Below are 7,197 nucleotides of genomic sequence, written 5' to 3'. Positions count from 1 at the left end.
TTGTTGGGGTTCCTACAGAGCTGAGAGTGGACAGACCAAGGTTATGTTAATGAATAAAAGTCCAAACTTAAACTAGGAGTGAAAAACATTTTCATCAAAAGTGAAGCAACAATGAGTCCTAGTACAGTCCCAGCACTGAAGTCCCTGCTGCTCTTTATACTGGATGTGCTGCATCACTGACTGACAGCTGATGAAGAGTCTCTGGAAACACTCTTTTATCTCCTCTGCTCTTCCTTCTTCTCTCTGCAGGTGGACGTTGACACATATAGGAGGGTGTATGTGATGAGAGAGGAGGAGCTGTGTCCTGATGATACAGAGAGGTTGAAGCAGCAGCAGCTTGTGTGTAGAGCCACTCTGACTGGGCCATGTTACTGGGAGGTGGAGTGGAGAGTAGGGATGGGTATTGATAAGATTTTAACGATTCCGATTCCATTTTCGATTCTGTTTAACGATTCGATTCTTTATCGATTCTCTTATCGATTCTTTTTTTTTTTTTTTTAAAAAGGAGAACACTAAGGTCGATTAGCTCAGAGCTTTGTTTTATATCTTCTCTTTGAACAAGATAGAAATTTAGGAGTAACATGGCCTTACAAACCCAACAGTGAGATCTTGAGAGATCCAGCCTACGGCTCTTCAATGGGTTGTCACAGGGTCCCCAGGAAAAAAAAAATTGTAAATGTAAAATAATAAAATAAATATTCTTGTGAGACATATCACATATTGACGGGGTCGGGTTATGTTAAAAAGTATAAATTGTTATACTTTGTTCATTGGTTCAAAGGTACCCCACACTTCTTTTTTTGTTTGCTTGTTTGTTCTGGTGTATTTTTCATTTGAACTGTTACTCTGCCAGAGTACTCATATTTACAAGATGGCATTGAACGCCCCATTGGTGTATCAGGAAAACTATTTTGTACGTATGTTCCTTGAAGGGGATTGAAGTCGTTCTTTTTTCCACCGCAGCGAAGGGCTAGGAGTAGGAGAGGAGCTGCTGTATGTTTTTGTTATCGAATCGATCTGATTGTGAAATAAAGCATATGCAGTGAGAAAGCAACTCCAGGAGTCATCCCTGCCTTAAAGCTGCAACATTCTTCTGTAGCAATAACAAAGTATAACATAAATTGTTCTCTGGCAATTACACAAGAATATCCAGTAATGTCCCTGCCTACAATTAAACACATTCACTTACCAAAAATCGGGGGCATCTGCTGTGGCAAATGGGTGCAAGCCTTTGACCACAAACTTAGTCACTGCTCGGTGACATTAGTCTATCCTGGCCTGAAAGGAGACGCTACCGGTAGACTGCAGCGAGAACTGCCAGCGAGCGCCAGCCAGACTCTGTCTGTCTCTCTCATCATGGTCACCTACATGTACAGTAATGGCAGGTCTTGTAATAAGGCAGATTGCGCTAACATAATATGCACTGTTAGTTGATTATTTACCTGCCGCATTAACGGGAGAGGACGTGCAAACGTTAGCGCTGCTGCTGGGTTGAGAGTCACGAGTCCGGAGCGGAATTAAAAACGCGTGTCATCGCGTGTTTTGTGAGCAAATGCTTTTGCATATTCGTAGTGTTTCCTCCCTTAAATGAAATATCTACTTTGCAAGTTGCCCTGTTGTCATCGGTTCTCATAAAGTATAATCAAACTTTTGAGCGTTTGAGCCGCTTAGGCGCCATGTTTCCTGCCAGGTAAATGACGCTCCGCAACGTGGTGACGTCATTCGGGGCGACTGGAATCGATAAGGGAATCGTTTGCAAAAATGGCAAACGATTCCAAGGAATTGAAACAGTGGGAACCGGTTCTCAACAAGAACCGGTTTTCGATACCCATCCCTAGTGGAGAGTCCAGCATCATCCAGCAGTGACTGACAGAGGAATGAGAAAAAGTGCAGATGACTGTCAGTGCTGCAGAGTGAACTGCTCTGAGAACAGCTCCACTGTCAGACACAATGTAAAGTCCAGCATCATCCCTGTGTGTCCCTCTGGATCTGACAGAGGATCATCAGTGTATCTGGACTGCTCTGCTGCTGCTCTGTCCTTCTACAGTCTCTGCACAGTCTGTCTGACTCTGTAAATATTTTACAACTTGTTGTAATTACAGAACATTAATATTATATTCAAACATGTGATCTTATCTTCTGAATCTTTACCAAATAAAGAAAAACCAAACTAACAAACAGAAACTGTCGTGTCCTTTTTCACCACATCTATGAATCTTTTCTGTGTTTTCCTCTTTTCCTCCTTCCTGGCAGCTCCATCTTCATCATTCTGTGTCCAGTATATGTGAACATGTCCAAAGCATATGAGCCTCATGTTACCCGTTTGTGTGAGTTACGCCTGTCAGTGCGTTGTGTTCTTGTGTATAAATAAGGGGCAGGAGACAGTGCTGGATCTCTGAGTTCTTTACTGTCAATTTATGACAGCACTGCTGAATCTACTGAACCAGGATCGGAGACATGGTTGGGGTGCCCCAATCGAGGCCCTTGTGTTCCTCTTCTGGCTGGCGAGTGGAGCAGCCTACAGGGTTGTGTCCAGGGTGTTCGCAATACCCCATTCCACTGTCCACCGCATCGTGCACAGGGTCACAGAGGAGGTGGTGGCCACGCGCCATCAGGTCATCCACCTCCCACGGACCCCAAAAGACCAAGATGCCATGTCCAATGGGTTTGCACAGCTGGCAGGCCACAGGGCCTTTGTGAAGGCTGCTGGTGCAATTGACTGCTGCCATGTCCGCATCAATCCCACCAGCGGTCCTGACGCTCAGTGCTACAGGAACAGGAAGTTGTTCCCGTCCATAATCCTGCAGGCGGTTTGTGACCATCAGGGCTATTTCATTGATACATATGTGGGCTGGCCGGGGTCAGTGCATGACTCCAGGGTGCTCCGCAACAGCCCATTTACCCTCCTCCAGGGCACTTCATCCTTGCAGATGGAAGGCACCCATGTCTCCAGCATCCACTCCACCTCATCACTCCCTACAAGAGGCCAGTCCAAGGTGTTGGAGCCCTGCGCTTTAACTCCCATCATTCCAAAGGCACGCTCTATTATAGATCGTGCCTTTGGAATGATCAAGACAAGGTTCTTCTTCTTCCTCCAAGCGCAGGAGGTGCACCACACCTTTGTCCCACATGTAAGTCAGTAGGATACATAAGCAGTGTTTCAATAATAATCATCATGATATAATGGGGACTACAGTGTATGTTTGTGTATTAATACGTTATGTACAACTCAAAACATCTGTTTCAGGTCATAACAGCATGTGCCATCCTGCACAACATCTGCCTTGGTGTCGGGAATCTTGTGGCCCTGGAGGATGAGCCCGAGGATGACGCGCAAGAGGGGGAGGCTGGTTTGGAGGCAGGCAGTGGTGCTCTCTGGTGGGATTCGGCTATCTGCAGAGGTGTCTGCCCTGGAGGGGGTACCCCTGGACCACGATTATTGTTAGAAGGCAGGTATGCTGTTTATAGTGCATTGTTAGAGTGCTAGAATATTACATGTGACATCCATATTAACAGGATTGTGTGCACTTTGTCCTTGCATCTTTCTCCATACATTTCAGGGACATGGCAGCTGTCAGTTACACCAGCCCTGCAAACCCAAGTGATGAGATGATGTGGTGGACAGTGGAAACGAGCACACCTAAATGACTCCTGGCCACCAAGCTGGAGATGCTCCACTCAGTAGCTGAAAATGAAAACCAAGGGTCTCACTTGAGGCACCTCATTCCTTTCTGTGGTCCTGGTCCAGCAGATTGAGCAGTACTGCCTGAGACTCCCTGCTCAGCCACATAACAGGCCTAGTTAACAGTGCCTATGCATAATGGGACACTCAGGTTGATCCTGGACTGGAGTGATGAGTCCTAGTGAATGATTGTCATTTTGTGTTTGGGTGTCTTGTGTCATTTGTGTTGCACTGATGGTATTCCCTCAGTTCACACACTGACTATCCTTATTCAGTTACACATATATTGTGACGTTGTATGCAGTATGACTGACTGCTCCAAATACAGATGGAGTGTAACAATTTTTTTTTATTCACAGGACTTTGTACATTCTGTTCATTTTTCACATTTGTTCAACAATTCAAATCAAAAGTGCAACTTGTATTAACAGAACTTAAATTATTTCGTCCACATTTCACATATCCTGCACAAACAAATATGAGAACTGTAAGTGTTTGTACAATGGGTCCTATTCACACTACCTTACTCATTTTGTTTTTCCACAACCTTCCAGTAGACGTATGATCCCGTCCATTTGCTCGGCACATCTTTCTTCAATCTCCTTCTGTAGCCTTATTTCCTCTTTGATCAATTCCAGGACTTCATCCTCCCTGTTCCTCTTCCTCTTTTCTGGTTTTGCCTCCAGCTGGGTCTCATTCTCCCGCCGTTCCACATCCTGCCCTTGGGTGCCCACTGCTTTGCTGGGCCTTGGAGTGTCCTCCTGGATGGAGGCAATTAGAACTGGACACCTGGTAGAAGGCCTCTGTCCTAGGACCTCATCCATTGGGACAAACCAGGGCCAAGTGGCAGCAATGATCTTCCCACTCACCCCCTCACCTGATGTGGGATACTTGCAATCCAACAGGCAGAGGGAATCAAACTGGCAGTTCACCGCAACAGCAACAGTACAGGTTTACATGACTAGGTTCATATGATTTATATTCCAATGGTACTGCACATACTTTGTATTTTTTCTTTAGGTTGTCCCATTTTTTCCCCCGCCTGCAACGGGGGGATTTGGCCCGCCAGGCCCATCTGCTCCAGGATTTCCCTGGTAGACGGAATATGATAGGACATGTCAATGATGTTAATCCTTGCACAGGATCCTCAGCAATATGTGCCAACTTCAAACTACAGAGCAGGACAGATTTATGCATGCATACTGTTGCTATACCTCCAACCCGCAGCGGCTGAGTTCCTGGCACCAGTGAACAGGTGTTCGTTTTCACTCCGGAGTTTGATGAGCTCAGCCGTCTCCTTCTTACTCCCTGGAATATGACAGGACATTGGAATACTTTTTCTACCATCTTACACTTCTGTGTCATCATTTTTCTGTTTGACGTGTCGTATAATACATTTGTCTTGATGCATTCTCAATCATCCAGGAAAGTAAATCTCCAAAAGTTGATTCTGTTCATCTGGACATAGCGTTTTGTGGGAGAAACATTTTGTAACTCATCCAAGTGACTTCTTCAGTCTCAGCTGACTGCAGGTTTCTCCAATCTTATAAACAGTACATTTGCATAATGACTGAAACCAGCCCACTGAAGGAGCAATGGGCTGGGAGGTCAGTTCCTTAATCATAACTATGCAAATTCTCATGACCACTGATCAACAACCACTGACCAAAACCCACTGATCAAAGACCACTGATCTATGGCCATGAGTACCATTCACAGAGAGTTGGGGAATGGCTGCAATCACAACATTGTAAGATGGCAAAAGATGTACCCTATAATACATTTGCACATTCAGCTGTGTGCAGACTCCCAACTTCACTCTCAGCTAAGCCGATTTTTGTCAGGAACAAATACAACACTGTCATAGGCCAAGCAATAACATTTGTAAGTTTCTTGGGTGACTTCTGTGACATGTTCAACCTGAGTGGTGACAGAGCGCGGGTGGAGGCGTTGGAATGGAGTATGCTGTTCTCGCCGGCTGGATAAGTTATCGGTAACAGATGTCTCCGTCAACGTAGGCACACTTGTGCAGATATGTGATGTGTTTCCACATTGCACAGATATTTGGAATTTACACGGCTACATTTTTGTATTTTGTTATCTTCAGGTTTTTGTTGGTGACCCTCACAGGGTAATATAAAAACGGACCAGTTACAAATCAGCGGGACTGTGTATTTACAGTTACCTACGTGTGATGGCAGTGGATAAATTCACCGTGACATGTACAATTACACTGCCATTATCTTTTGCGTTTTTGACAATTGTGTCGGTACTATTAAAATCGTCGACGACTAATTTAATAGCCGACGCGTCGTTTGAAGCTTTGTAAAATCACAAAAGACGCAGGAATAAGTAGTAGGATTTAAGAGTATAATAATGGACTGAAACAGAAGATGGCAGCACTGCATGTACAAGGATGCCAGCTGCCGTTAAACCCCGAAGAAGAAGAAGCTGTGTCCCAGAATTCATAGCGCGGCCCTGCTCAGTTTCCAACAATGGCGGTAGCTAATTAGTTTTAATATTACTCTTATTATTCTTTCTGGGTCACAAAATAAATGTTTAACATATTTTCAGGCAAGAATGTAGCTGTGTAAACCTCAAATATCTGCTCAGTTTATCAAGACTCAACATATTTTCAAAAGCGCTCCAACGTTTTCGGAGAAGTCTGTTACCCACCAGCTCGATAGCTAGCTGGGGTTCAAGGCTCACTAGAGCCCGTGAGAACAGCGGACTCCCGGCAAATTGTTTTCAACCTCACCGCCGTCTTTCGCTACTCAGGTTAAACATATATAAGTCACTTAGATTACTTAAATATGTTATTGTTTGGCCTTTTTACAGTGTTTTATTTGATCCTGAATAAATCGGTTTGGCTGAGATTAAAGTTATAGTTTTTACACAGCTGAATAAACGTCAAGCAGACAACTGATTATCAGACGTGTGAGATGCTCAAGAATATACTCCGGTATCCCGGTATATTTTAGATAGCAAGGAGCAGACGGCTGAGTTTATTAAACTCCAACAAAACAATCTGCAAATTTCATAAAATATCATCTTGTCTTTATTTTTAGTTAGCACATACCTTAAACACTTAAAGCTGTAAGCTAATGATAATTATATAAGAGCAGATGCATGCTGGTGCAATAAGCTGTACGTTGTACGTCCAATGGATGCATGATCTGATTAGTCAACTAATCGGAAAAATAATCGGTGACTAGTTGACTATCAAAATAATCGTTTGTGGCAGCCCTAGTCCACACACATATATATTAGGGGTGCAACGATATTCGTATCGATATTGAACCGTTCGATACAGTGCTTTCGGTTCGGTATCGAACAATACAAAGAGGGGGAGAGAAAGAAAGAAAACCAAAGGGGAGAAAAAAAAAGAACAATACAAAATTTGTAATTTATTTTATCAACTTTCCTTCTGACGATGCTGTCTGTGTTGAGCGCTCAGTGAATCTGCATTTGACTACTCCGCCTAGGCTCGAGAGTGCAGCCTAGGCGGAGTAGTC

General features: G+C 44.1%; 1 long non-coding RNA gene across 1 annotated transcript; it reads right to left on the bottom strand.

Moving 5' to 3' along the window:
- Positions 1-480: 480 nt before the first annotated feature.
- On the bottom strand, positions 481-1,829 carry LOC143413272 (uncharacterized). Its single transcript, XR_013093906.1, has 2 exons — positions 1,443-1,829; positions 481-1,364 (listed from the first exon to the last, which is right to left on the bottom strand). It is a non-coding gene; the product is annotated as an uncharacterized LOC143413272 (long non-coding RNA).
- Positions 1,830-7,197: the final 5,368 nt, after the last annotated feature.

Source organism: Maylandia zebra, linkage group LG17 (genome assembly GCF_041146795.1).
Source record: "Maylandia zebra isolate NMK-2024a linkage group LG17, Mzebra_GT3a, whole genome shotgun sequence".
In the NCBI taxonomy this organism is placed as follows: Eukaryota; Metazoa; Chordata; class Actinopteri; order Cichliformes; family Cichlidae; genus Maylandia; species Maylandia zebra.
Note: the sequence above shows the minus strand (reverse complement) of the source record. Positions and strands in the feature narration are given on the sequence as shown.